The following is a 13,819-nucleotide window of genomic DNA, read 5'->3' as shown; positions in this document are numbered from 1 at the left end:
CATCCTTGGGTTTCCCTGGACCCCTCATCCTGCTCGACCTTCCTCCATAGCAGAGATAGTGGTCTGTTCCAAAACTGTATCCACTCCAATATGACCTTTCATTAAAAATAAAATAAAATGCAGGGCTTCCCTGGTGGTTCAGTGGTTAAAAAATAAATAAATAAACCCACCTACCAATGGAAGAGACAGAGTTTGATTCCTGGTCAGGGAAGGTCCTACATGCAGTGGAAAAACTAAGCCTGTGTGCCACAACTCCTAAACCTGTGCTCCGGAGCCAGGGAGCCACAGCAAGAGAAGCCACCACAGTGGCCCGAGCACCACAAATAAGGAGTAGCCCCTGCTTGCTGCAATGAGAGAAAGCCCTCGAGGCAACGAAGACCTAGCACAGCCAAAAATAAATAATTAAAATAAAATTTAAAAATTCAGTCTTTCATGGTAGGGAATCACAAAAGCAAAATAATCTGATGAAACTATCTCTTTCTTGGCTGTTATCAAAGTTGAGCATTCACATCAGACACTTGGGGGCATAAAATGCTGATTCCTGGGCCCCAGAGCAGATCTACTTAGAATCTCTACGGTGGATCCAAGGAGCTGGTGTGGTCATGAAGATGGAAAATCTCTGTCCTTTTCCATACCTTGGATATTCCAATGACTTTGTAAAACAGGCATCCACTTTCTACACTGCTCTGGTGGCTCAGGTGGTAAAGAATATGCCTGCAATACTGGAGAGCCAGGTTCAGTCCCTGGGTGGGAAGATCCCCTAGAGAAGGTAATGGCAACCCACTCCATATTCTTGCCTAGAGAATTGCATGGACAGAGGATCCTGGTGGGCTACCATCCATAGGGTCACAGAGTCAGACGTGACTGAGTGATTAACACTTTCACTTTTCACTGAGAAGACACACCTAGAAACTTATTAGACAAACTAATTCACAAGCCCCATCCAAATCTCTGAATCAGAATCTCCAAGACAGAGAGGCCTGGGAATCAGTCTTTTAAATCAGCCCCTTGTATTTTTTTTTTTTAATCATCAGAAAAGTCTGAGCATGCTCCTAGATGATTAAAAAAAAAAAGGACAGGGAAGCCATCATCAATCTAGCAGAAAACACACATCACAGATAAACCATGAATGGTTACCTTTGGATTAAGTATCCAATTCCTGTTCAGTCTGCTGTGACCAGTTAGGATGGGGTCACATGGTATAAAATATGACCATTTATATCTTGGAAAGAAATACCAGGAGTTCTGGAACATAACAAGGGCAACAAAAAGCAAAAGTAGGACTTCCCTGGGGTCCAGTGGCTAAGACACCAATGCAGGGGTGCAGGGTTCAATCTGGTCAGGGAATTAGATCCCACATGCCTCAACTAAAGATCTCGCAAGTTGCAACTAAGACCTGCCACACTCAAGTAAATATATAAATATTTTTAAAAAGAGAAAAGCAAAGGTGTAATCTAACTTCTAAGTAAAGGTTTGAGTGGTTTTCAGTTTACTGCAAATGAAATTGGCAAATCCAAGATGAATGAAGTAAAAAAGGATGTGAAATAAGCAGAGTTTGTGCTGGAAACTGAGCACAAGCAGAGGTCACAGTCTGAGTTCTCAGTGGTGGACTTCGTGTTCCCCTTTGCTTGTACTGTCCTGAGTGGATCGATGACGTCTACAACTAATGGAGCTCTGCCCTAATAGGAACAGTTGCTCAGAAGCCAAGGAAATGGATACATTATGGAAACTTTGATTCCAGGATCCCCATAAAATCCCTAAAAGCCTTGCCAATGATGAAATAAGCTCTGAATATAAAAGTAGAGCCCACTTCAATCCAGTGATTACCTGCTACAATGCCAAACAGTTTGGCCCCATGGCAGGTCATGTGCTCCTCTAGACCAACTTTTTGGTTTCAGGACCCTTCCCACTATTAAAAAATGACTGAGAATTTAAGAGCTTTTTTGTGGGCTCTATTTATTGATATTTATTGTACCTGAAATTAAAGGAGAAATCTTTAACATTTTAATTCGTTTATTCATTTAAAATTAACAGTAATTAATGTGTATGTTGAGTGCCGAAGAATTGATGCTTTCAAATTGTGGGGCTGGAAAGGACTCTTGAGAGTCCCTTGGACTGCAAGGAGAACAAACCAGTCAATCCTAAAGGAAATGAACCCTGAATATCCATTGCAAGGACTGATGCTGAAGCTGAAGCTCCAATACTTTGGCGAAGAGCTGACTCATTGGAAAAGACCCTGACAATGGCAAAGATTGAAGGCAAGCGGAGAAAGGGGCAGCAGAGGGTGAGATAGTTAGCATCATCCACTCAATGGAAATGAGTTTGAGCAAACTCCTGGACATAGTGAAGGACAGGGAAGCCTGGTGTGCTACAGTCCACAGGGTCTCAAAGAGTCAGACTCGACTAAACGACTTAACAACAACAGTGTTGACATAAATATTTTTCAAAAAAATTAATTAATAGAACTGTCATTGTCTTACATTTTTGGCAAGCATTGTTAATGTCTGGCTTAATCAAAGACAGCTGGATTTCTCATATCTGCTTCTGTGTTCGTCAGGTGTGACATTACATGGGCGTAAGCCTCTAAGAAATGCCATAACACCCTGCTGAGGGAATGAGAGTGAAAAAAGGCCTCAGTGACTCCCTCAAAAGGTTTGGGGGATTCTCAGACATCCCCAGACTACATTCTGTGAATTGCTGCTGTAGCTATTGCAGTGAATAGGAATATAGGCCGGGCCTTGGAAAACATAAATTATTTTTCCTTCTTAAACGTAAAGTTTCTTGCTTGATTCTTAACCTCTTAGTCTTTAGCCTCATAACTCTTTCCATCCCCTCACCAAATTCATTCTCCACTGCTAACAGCATCTGAAAATACTGAGTGAACATTATAGAGCAGTTTTTACATGCCAGGAAGAAAGAAAGATAGTGCTAAGTCATGTCTGACTCTTGTGAATCCTGCCAGGCTCCTCTGTCATGCGCTCTACCACTGAGCTACATCCCCTACCCTCGACATGCCAGGTCCTAGACAAAGCACTCCACATGCCTTGTCTATTCTCATCTTTATTTCAACCTGTGAGATGTTAGAAAATACATATTTTGGTCTCTGTCTGTGGTTCCTTGCACAGAGCTCCTAAAACCATTGACATTCGCTAAGTGATAAGAGCACTGGGAGGAGCATCTTTTGTTTAACCCTGGTTCCTAAATCCCTTGGAATTTCCTGGGTAACAGCAGTGTCTTTTGTTCTAGTCAGGTGACCCTGGGTGGGCTCCTACATGGGGCTTGGTCACCAGAATGATCAAGCCATGATCAGAGGCTTGGAATTTTCAGCTGCATCCTCCATTCTCTAAAGAAAGAAGAGGGGCTAGAAATGGGTTGATGATCAATCATGCCTACGTGATAAAACCTCCATGCTGCTGCTGCTGCTACTGCTGCTAAATCGCTTCAGTCGTGTCCGACTCTGTGTGACCCCATAGACAGAAGCCCACCAGGCTCCCCCGTCCCTGGGATTCTCCAGGCAAGAACATTGGAGTGGGTTGCCATTTCCTTCTTCAATGTGTGAAAGTGAAGTCTGTCAGTCATGCCCGACTCATAGCAATCCCATGGACTGCAGCCTACCAGGCTCCTCCATCCATGGGATTTTCTAGGCAAGAGTACTGGAGTGGCTTGCCAGTGCCTTCTCCGAAAACCTCCATAAAAATCCCCAAAGGACTGGGTTCTGAGAAATTTCTGTATTGGTGATTACATGGTGGTGCTGGGGGAGGGCACACCCAGAGAGGGCAGGGAAGCCCCCACATATGTGGCCCTACACATTCTTTCCATCTGGATGTTCATCTGTAGCCTTTATCATATCTTTTTACAATCCACTGGTCAACAGTAAGTGAACTCTTCTTGAGTTCTCTGAGCTGCTGCAGCAAATTAATTGATCCTGAGTGGGGAGGGAATCGTGTATAGCTCATCAGTCAGAAGCACAAGGGACAACCTGGACTGTGATTATCATCTGAAGTGGGGTTGGAGCAGTCTTGTAGAAATGAGCCCTTCCCCTGTAGGAGCTGATGGTATCTCCAGGCAGAGTATCAGAACTGAGTTAGGTTGTAAGACACAGAGCTGGTGTCACAGAGAATTATTTGGTGTGGGAAAAATAGCCACTCATCTGGTATCAGAAATGTTTTGAGGGACTTCCCCAATGGTACAGTGGATAAGAATCCGCCAGCCAATGCAGGGGACACATGTTCAATTCAATCCCTGATTGAGGAAGATGCCACATCCTGGGGCCAGTGGGGGTGGGGGTGGGGGCAGCAACTAAAATCTGTGCACAACTCCTGAAGCCCGAGTTTAGAGCCCGCGCTTCACAGCAAGAGAAGCCGCCACAGTGAGAAGCCCAAGCACCTCAAGGAAGAACAGCTCCCCGCAACTAGAGAAAGCCTGCTCAGAGCAATGAAGACCCTGCACAACCAAAAATAAATCAATTAAAAACACAAAAGATTACTGTGAATTAAAGGAAAAATGGATATATATATTTTTAATGTTCTGAGTGTGGCAATAGTGGGAGACTAAGGCAGACACACCAGAGAAGGCACTGGCACCCCACTCGAGTACTCTTGCCTAGAAAATCCCATGGATGGAGGAGCCTGGTGGGCTGCAGTCCATGGGGTCGCTAAGGGGTCGGACAGGACTGAGAGACTTCACTTTTCACTTTCATGCATTGGAGAAGGAAATGGCAACCCACTCCAGTGTTCTTGCCTGGAGAATCCCAGGGACGGGGGAGCCTGGTGGGCTGCCGTCTATGGGGTCACACAGAGTCGGACATGACTGAAGCAACTTAGCAGCAGCAGCAGCAGCAAGGGAGACACACACGAGGAAAACTGAGGGAGGGGTTTTTTGCACGACCCAAGAAGACAGTGTTATCCTGGGGATAATTATTATCCCTAATTTACTGATGGGGAAAACTGGTCTGGAGAGAGGCAACAGGCTCCGAATTGCAGATCAAGAAATCAGGACTCTAACCCAGACTTCATGCTTTTCATTGGTCTTTCTAAATAGTCAATAGCTCATTTCAAGCTCATACATATATAACTTTGAAGCAAAATTTCTCATTTTGTTAGTGAACCAAACTTGGGTCCACTTGCCCACATGCAGTGAAGCCAATCTACTGACGCCAGGGTGTAGTGAAGGAAGTGAAAGTCAGTCAGTCGTGTCCTGTCTGACTCTTTGTGACCCATGAACTGTAGCCTGCATGCTCCTCTGTCCATGGCCAGAATACTGGAGTGGTTAGCCATTTCCTTCTCCAGGGGATCTTCCCGACCCAGGGATCGAACCCAGGTCTCCCACATTGCAGGCGGATTCTTTACCATATGAGCCACCAGAGAAGCCCCTGTAGTGAAGGAAAGTGAAGCATTTATTGCAGGGCACCAAGCAAGGAGTCCTAGCTTCCCTGGTGGCTCAGAGGGTAAAGAATCTGCCTGCAATGCAGGAGACCCGGATTCAATCCCTGAGTCAGGAAGATCCCCTGGAGAAGAAAATGACAACCTGCTCTGGTATTCTTGCTTGGAAAATTCCATGGATAGAGGAGCCTTCAGGCTACAGTTCACAGGGTCTCAGAGAGTCGGACTAACTAACATTTTCACTTTGAAGCACGGAGTCCAGGACAGTTAGTGCTTAAGAGACCCTGAACTCCCCAAGGCTTGCAGGGAAAGGTTTTTAAAAACAAGATAAAGGAGGCGGGGTGATCAGCTCAAGGACATGCTTCTGATCAGTGGTGAGGTAACTGTGGGAGTTAACATCATCAACCTCCTGGTTCCAACTGGTTTGGGGTCTTCATGCTGTGGGCAGCAGACAGTTACTTTCTTCCATCTGGTAGGGGTTTCAGTATCTGCAAAACAGCTCAAAGGATGTGACTCAGAATATCATCTATAGCCCTTGAGGAGGAACTAAAGGTTCTTGACTTTGTTTAATGGCTGGACTGCTATTATTTTGTCTTGCTTGGCTGTTTTCCTTTCTTTCTGCGTTTTCTCATTCCTCGGATTAAACTCACTTTGTGGAACTCAGGGAAGGCCTGTAAGGCTATAGTTTTTCTACAGACTAGGGGCAGCCAGAGGACAAGGAGGGTGGGAAAGTCTGTTCCAAGAAGGCCCCATAGAATCCTGCTCAATTACAGTTTTAAGCATTCCGTGTACATTTTAAATTGTTTTAAGTTTTCAGAAGTTCAGTTCAGGAGATTACATGTCTATTGGGAATCCTTCAATTTGAAGTTTTCTCTTTTCCTGTGTATTCATCAGGGTTGCTCTATAATCTAACTTCAGAAAGTTTTCAGTCTTTGGTTAAATATTGGTTTTGGGGAAACACACATTTGGGAGGAGTATTTTTGTCAATACTTTTTTTTTCTGGCCACACCATTGTAACAGAAGGGAAAGGGGCAGGACTTTTGAAAGAATGCCATAGCCCAAGGACACAAAATAAATCGATTAGAATCAAGTGGGACCAAGATGGCAGGCAAGACTAGACCTTGATCCTCAATCAGCAAGTGAAATGACACACCCAGAGGTGCCATGACAGTTCCAAGGCTCTGTCAAAAGACCAGGAGTGGGTGGTGGCCCAAAACCTGGAAATCTCCACCCCTTCCCAAAATAGTTGGAATAATCCTCCCACTGATGCTGAAGCATAGGTACTTCTTACCTGTCACTTTGTCTCTCATTGAATTCTCTCTGTGATGAGACATCAAGAACCTGAGCTTCATTAGGACCTGAAACCAGGTACCATGCATTTTGACAGGGTTTGCATCCCAAACATGTGGGTTCAAGTCCCAAGCAGGGTTTTGGTTGGGTTCGAGTCCCAATCTGAGGTAAGTGGTTTCATCATGAAGCTTGCAGGAACCTAGTTCCCCGACTTGAACCTGCATTGGGAGCACGGAGCCTTAACCACTGGACTTCCAGGGAAGTCCTGTTGTCACTAGTGTTCTACTCATTGCAGAGGATCCGTTCTGTTCCATTCCGTTCTGTCGCTCAGTCGTGTCCGACTCTTTGTGACCCCATGGACTGTAGCCTACCAGGCTTCTCCGTCCATGGGATTCTCCAGGCAAGAATACTGGAGTGGGTTACCATTTCCTTCTCCAGGGGATCTTCCCGACCCAGGTATCGAACCCGGCTGTCCCGCATTGGAGGCAAACGCTTTAACCTCTGAGCCACCAGGGAATATAGTGTCGCTCAAAAATTCAGGTTGGGATGTGACCTTATTTGGAAATGGGGTCTTTTGCAGATGTAATTAAGATAAGGCTTAAAATGATATCATACTGGATTAGGCTGGGCCTTAAATCCAACGAATGTCCTTAGAAAAGACAGAAAAAGACACAGTAATGTTGGGAAGGTCCATCTAGTCAAAGTTATGATTTTTCCAGTAGTCATGTGTGGATGTGAGAGACCAAAAAGAAAACTGAGCACTGAAGAACTGATGCTTTTGAACTGTCATATTGGAAAAGGCTCTTGAGAGTTCCTTGGACTGCAAGGAGATAAAACCAGTCAATCCTAAAAGAAATCAGTCCTGAATATTCATTGGAAGGACTGATGCTGAAGCTCCAATAATTTCACCACCTGATGTGAAGAACTGACTCATTAGAAAAGACTCTAATGCTGGGAAAGATTGAAGGCAGGAGGAGAAGGGGACGACAGAGGATGAGATGGTTGGATGGCATCACCAACTCGATGGACATGAGTTTGAGCAAGCTGTGGGAGTTGGTGATGGACAGCGAAGCCTGGTGTGCTGCAGTCCATGGGGTCACAGAGATTCGGACACGACTGAGCGACTGACCTGAACCAAATGTAGGAAGGAGGGCTTTCCCGGTGGCTCCGGTGGTAAAGAACCTGCCTGCCAATGCAGCAGACATAAGAGATGCCCATTCAACCCCTGGGTCGGGAAGATCCCCTGGAGGAGGGCAGGGCCACCCACTCCAGTCTTCTTGCCTGGAGAATCCCATGGACAGAGGAGCTTGGTGGGCTATGGTCCATGGTGTCACAAAGAGTTGCTGCTGCTGCTGCTGCTGCTAAGTCACTTCAGTCGTGTCCAACTCTGTGTGACCCCATAGACGGAAGCCCACCAGGCTCCCCCTTCCCTGGGATTCTCCAGGCAAGAACACTGCAGTGGGTTGCCATTTCCTTCTCCAATGTGTGAAAGTGAAAAGTGAAAGTGAAGTCGCTCAGTCGTGTCCGACCCTTAGCGACCCCATGGACTGCAGCCTACCAGGCTCCTCCATCCATGGGATTTTCTAGGCAAGAGTACTGGAGTGGCTTGCCATTGCCTTCTCCGCACAAAGAGTTGGACACGACTAAATCTACTTAGCACATAAGACCAGAAAGACAAGAAGGATGTGCAAAGATGGGGACAGAGATGAGAGTTGGCTGACACTGCAAGGAACCACCAGCACTAGAAAGGGGCAAGGGATGATTCTCCTTCAGACTTCTGACTCCAGGACAGTAAGGGAAATTTCTGTTTTTTCACATCTCCCAGCTTGTGGTACCTTGTTGCAGCAGCCCTAAAGAACTAATATACTAGCCTTCAAGACCTGGCCCCAAATTGACTTCCTTTCTATGGTCTTCCCTCGTCACTTAAGATATAAGTATTTCTCCCTCCTCTGAACCCCAAGAATCCTTGCTGTCTGCACCATTCCTGAGGACTCACGGTTTTATTGTGTATGTGTCAGCTTCTCTGGAGGGAAAGTTAGATTTTTAACCCTTCTTTGAGTCCCTGGTTATCTCCTAACGCAGTGATGTTGTTGCAGGAAAAGTGGAGAGCAAGAGAATGGTCATGTCCCAGGTCTCAGGCGAGTTCCTGGGATAGCTGCCAAGTGAGGGTCCTTGGCTTCATGCAGGAAGGAATCCCAGAGCGAGCCGAAGTAGAGTGAAAGCATGAATTTATTTCATAATTTACACACTTCATAGGCAGAAGTCTGCACTGTCTCAGAAAGTGAGAGTGGACCTGAAATACGGCCTTGCCGTGCTGTCACTTCAGTCGTGTCCACCTCTGTGTGATCCTGTGAACTGTAGCCCCCCAGGCTCCTCTGTCCATGGGATTCTGCAGGCAAGAATACTGGAGTGGATTGCCATTCTCTTCTCCAGGGGATCTTCCTGACCCAGGGAAAGAGCTGGTGTGTCTTACGTTTAACCTGCAGGGGCAGGTGGGTTCTTTACCACTAGCATACCTGGGAAGCCCGAAATATGGGGTGGTTTGTTTTCAATGGGCTGGGCAATTTCACAAGCTAATGAGTAGAAGGTTTATTCCAACTATTTTGGGGTGTTGAAGTGAAGTGGCTTAGTTGTGTGTGACTCTTTGCAACCCCATGGACTGTAGCCTACCAGGTTCCTCTGTCTATGGGATTTTCCAGGCAAGAGTACTGGAGTGGGTTGCCATTTCCTTCTCAGGGGATCTTCCTGATCCAGGGATCAAACCCAGGCCTCCCGCATTGCAGGCAGATACTTTACCCTGTTAGCCACCAGGGAAGCCCTGATATTGGGGAAGGGGCGGAGATTTCCGGAATTGGGTCACCTTGTCCCTTTTTTGACCTTTAATCATCAACCTCTGAACTATGAAGGCACCTGAGGGTATGATTTAGCTACTGTGTTACGATGAGCTCATACTGAGGCTCGCAGTCTAGTCGAAGTTGACTTGTCTGCCATCTCGGACCTAGTTAGTTCTAAGCAGTTTATGTCTTGCCCTCAATGGCTGTCATTCTTTTAAAGGTTGTGCCCTGCCTCCTTCCTGTCTCAATATATATTAAGCCCTTAATATGTGATTGTTGAATATAGTTTCCCCAATACTTTCTTCTCATTTAATTAATCCATTCAACAAATAATTATTGAGTGCCTACATTGTGTCAAACATTTTTTCTTACCTCTGGGATAAATCTGTGAACCAAAAAGACCACATTCAGTCCTTATGAAGCTTACTTTCTAATGGGAATGTAAGTTTCTGTGTTGAAATTCACATGCCCTAGTTGCAGGTTTTAGACTAGTTTCTGTAGTTTTTCATGTCTCTTTATTGTCCAGAGCCAGTTTCTAGTACTGGGACTATCCTGGCATCCTTTCAGATCTCCTACTTGACTGCCAAGGACAGAGAGGAGGGGCTGAAATGGTTTGAAGAGCTCTCAGTTCATGCAGAAAGTTTCTCTCTCATAAGCCATCCTTGTGTCCTGAACTTCTCTTTGCCCACTGAAGCATGCTTGTAAGCTGTGTTGGAGCCAGCTTGTGGAGACCTTTTTTGTAGTCTGGATGCAAGCCGAGAAAACAGGAAGGCACATGCAAATCTGGGCACAGTGTTAGCTTTGGTCTAGTACCAGACAGGCGGCTGGTGCCACTTTTGCCAGGATCTGTGGCTCATCAGCTGTCCTCCACTGCTGCCAAAATAAGGGATTCTTGCCTTTCTAAGTGGGTACAAATTCTAGGCAGCAGGACCACAGGTGTGGGATAAGTAGGGTGTATTTTCTTTAGGAGAAATATGTAGAACAAAGAATGGTGCTGTTCTCTAGTCTTGTTTTGATGTTCAGCTCCAAGTAAATCTGATGAGAGCCAGTCGCTCTGTAGCTAACTGAAGGGTGGGGGATGGTGACTGTACAGAGAGAATGACAGTGTGTCAGTCAACCTTCCAGTAGGCAAATGCGTGTTTAAAGATTCGTGTGTGCATGCTCAGTCGCTCAGTTGTGTCCATTAGACACACAGAATCCATGGGATTCTCCAGCCAAGAATACTGGAGTGGGTTTCCTTTTCCAGGGAGTCTTCCCTGTCCCAGGGATCAAACCTATGTCTCCTGCCTTGGCAGGTGGATTCTTTACCACTGCGCCACCTGGGAAGCTCCTTGTATAAAGATTAATGCTTAGTTATTTGAGAATGTGGTGAAATACACTCAGAAACTGTATTGGGAGGAAGTAGGGTAAATTAACACAGACTTTCTAATATGCATTTTGCGAACATGTTTCAAAAGCCTTAAAATATTTATCCTCTTTAATCAAGTAATTTTATTTTCAGGAATTTATCCTGAGGAAATAATCTTATATTTTGTGCCAAGACTTATTCAGAAAGATCTTTGCGGTGTTATTTACAATAATGAGAAACAACACAAAGGTTCAACAACAGAATTGCTTAAGTTAAAAATGCTACATCTATGTGTTAGAATATGAGCCATCAAAAATTATATTCAAAGGTTGAAAAATGTCCATTTTAATATTAAGTGAGAGTTACGCGTACAGGAGGCTTAACTATGGTATTCTGTATTCCTTGGGGGTATGATGGAAATTTGTGATAATAGAAACTAAAAATTCTTGTTCTCAAAGAATGTTTACAACTAATTTCCTCCTCCAGGGAATCTGATCTTCCCAATGCAAGGATCAAACCTGCATCTCTTATATCTCCTGCATTGGCAGACAGGTTCCTTACCACCAGTGCCACCTGGGAAACCCTTACATCTAATGGAAAATGCTTATAAGGTATTACTGAGTGGAAAAGACAAATGATCAAGCAGTATGTATTGAGATATGGTAGGATTCCATAGGATTTTAGTTTTGTACAACAAACTAACCTTTCTGTTCATTTTATATATTGTAAATATATATATATATAATGTTAAGAGTGGCTGTCAATGGATGGTGCAAATACAGGACCTGCAGATTTTTTCTCTCACATTTCTTTATATTTTGAAACATCTATTTAAAGAGCATGTAATACTTTTTTATACAAAAAAAAATTTAAAAGGAGGAGAGCCTTTTAAAAGAAGAGGAGCAGAGAGTCCGACAGGTTTCTGAGTACTGTTTCATAACTTACTGGCAACATAACCTGGGGCATTTCTTTGACTTCCTAAGCCTCAGTTTTATATCTGTAATAAGGAAAAAAATTACCTACTTTATGGGGTTTATATGAAGATTATATAAAACAATGCAGATAAAGCTTTTAATGTGATATCTAATAGAGTGAGGCTTGGTAAATGTTATTTTAATAAAACCTGTTTGACTTCTGCTGTGGTCATGATAGCATAACTGGTATTAGTTAGCCTCCCTGCAGTAAATAACTAGAAAACTGGACAAAGTATGTAAAACAACTGTCCTCAGGCATTGAACAACAAGCACTCAGAACTCTGAGTCCTGAGAAAAATAAAACTAATTTGGTGAGCCCTCTGACTTCCCAGGCTTTCTGGACGATAGTACAGGGAGAGAAGCTGCAAGCAGAACATAGCAGCCTTACTGAAGTCAGGAGACAGATATATAAACAGATCAGAGTTTGTGCAGGTTGAGGCAACTGGAATTTGTAGGGCAAACTCCCAGACCAAAAGAAGGTTTACAGAAAAAGGGCTTTTTAAGTATATTCATTTTGTTGTTGTTGTTTAGTACCCAAGTCATGTCCAACTCTTTGTGACCCCACGGACTATAGCCTACCAGGCTCCTCTGTCCATGGGATTCTCCAGCCAAGAACACTGGAGTGGGTTGCCATTTCCTTCTCCAATGCATGAAAGTGAAAAGTGAAAGTGAAGTTGCTCAGTCTCCTAGCGACCCCATGGACTGCAGCCCACCAGGCTCCTCTGCCTGTGGGATTTTCCAGGCAAGACTACTGAAGTGGGATGCCATTGCCTTCTCCGGTAAGTATTCATGTTGCTGCTGCTGCTAAGTCGCTTCAGTTGTGTCCGATTCTGTGCGACCCCATAGACAGCAGCCCACCAGGCTCTGCCGTCCCTGCGATTCTCCAGGCAAGAGTACTGGAGTGGGTTGCCATTTCTTTCTCCAGATAAGTATTCATAGGATCCCCTTAAGTCTTTGCCCAGATATTAGGCTGTACATGTGTAAAGTGAGACTCAATAAGCTGGGCACATAGAATAATTACCAGAGAAATAAAAATTACCAAGAACTTTCAAAATAAGCAATAACTGAAGCTTGGAGAGGGTTGAGAGACATTCTAGTTTCAATTAGTCAGAACTCAATAGACTCTAGAGATCCCACACCTTAGGAGCATGGCTAGAGTAGTCCAAAAATAAAGGAGACTTTAGATTCTCCTAAGAAGAGCTTGAAAATAAACCTCAAAAAGACCAAGCTGATCCCCAACTAAATTAACTGCCTCCAAGAATAAAGCTCAGCGCTTTTAAAGCGAAAAGTGGCAAAAGACACTCAAAGCATGACACAAAATCCAGAATCTGGTAAAAAGATTACCACATATGTGGGAAAACATGAAAATATGATCCTTAGCCAGGAAAAACAAGTCCGTTGAAACAGATACATAAATGACAGAAATGATGAAATTAGCAGACAAGGACTTAGAGAGAGCTATTGTAAATATGTTTAAGGATCTAAAGAAAAACTCAATGAACACAATGAGCAAGTGTGTGTGAGTGTTTAGTCATGTCTGACTCTTTGCGACCCCATGGAATTTTCCATGCAAGAATCCTGGAGTGGTTGCTATTCTCTTCTCCAGGGAATCTTCCCCACCCAGGGATCAAACTTGCATCTCTTGCACTGGCAGGCAGATTCTTTACCACTGAGTCACCTGTGAAGCTTGAACACAAAGAAACATGGAAAATTATAATGAAAGAAACAAATGTAACTTCTAAACCTAAAAATCAGAGATGAGTAATTCACGGGATGGGCTTAGCAGATGACTGCACACAACAGAAGAACAAAAAGGACTTGAAGACACAGCCCCCCAAAAAAGTTCAAACTAAAGCTCAGAAAGAAAAGGAGAAAGAAAATACGCATGTACATACTCACATACATACAGAAACAGAACCCCAGTGACCTGTGGATCAATATCAAGCAATCTAACACATGTAAATTGAGTATGGGAGAGATATTTAAAGAAAT

The sequence above is a fragment of the Moschus berezovskii genome, chromosome 5 (assembly GCF_049115385.1).
Source record: "Moschus berezovskii isolate FMDL1 chromosome 5, NW_MosBer_1.0, whole genome shotgun sequence".
Lineage (NCBI taxonomy): Eukaryota > Metazoa > Chordata > Mammalia > Artiodactyla > Moschidae > Moschus > Moschus berezovskii.
The sequence above is the reverse complement of the archived record's forward strand: the minus strand, read 5'-3'. Positions refer to the sequence as shown.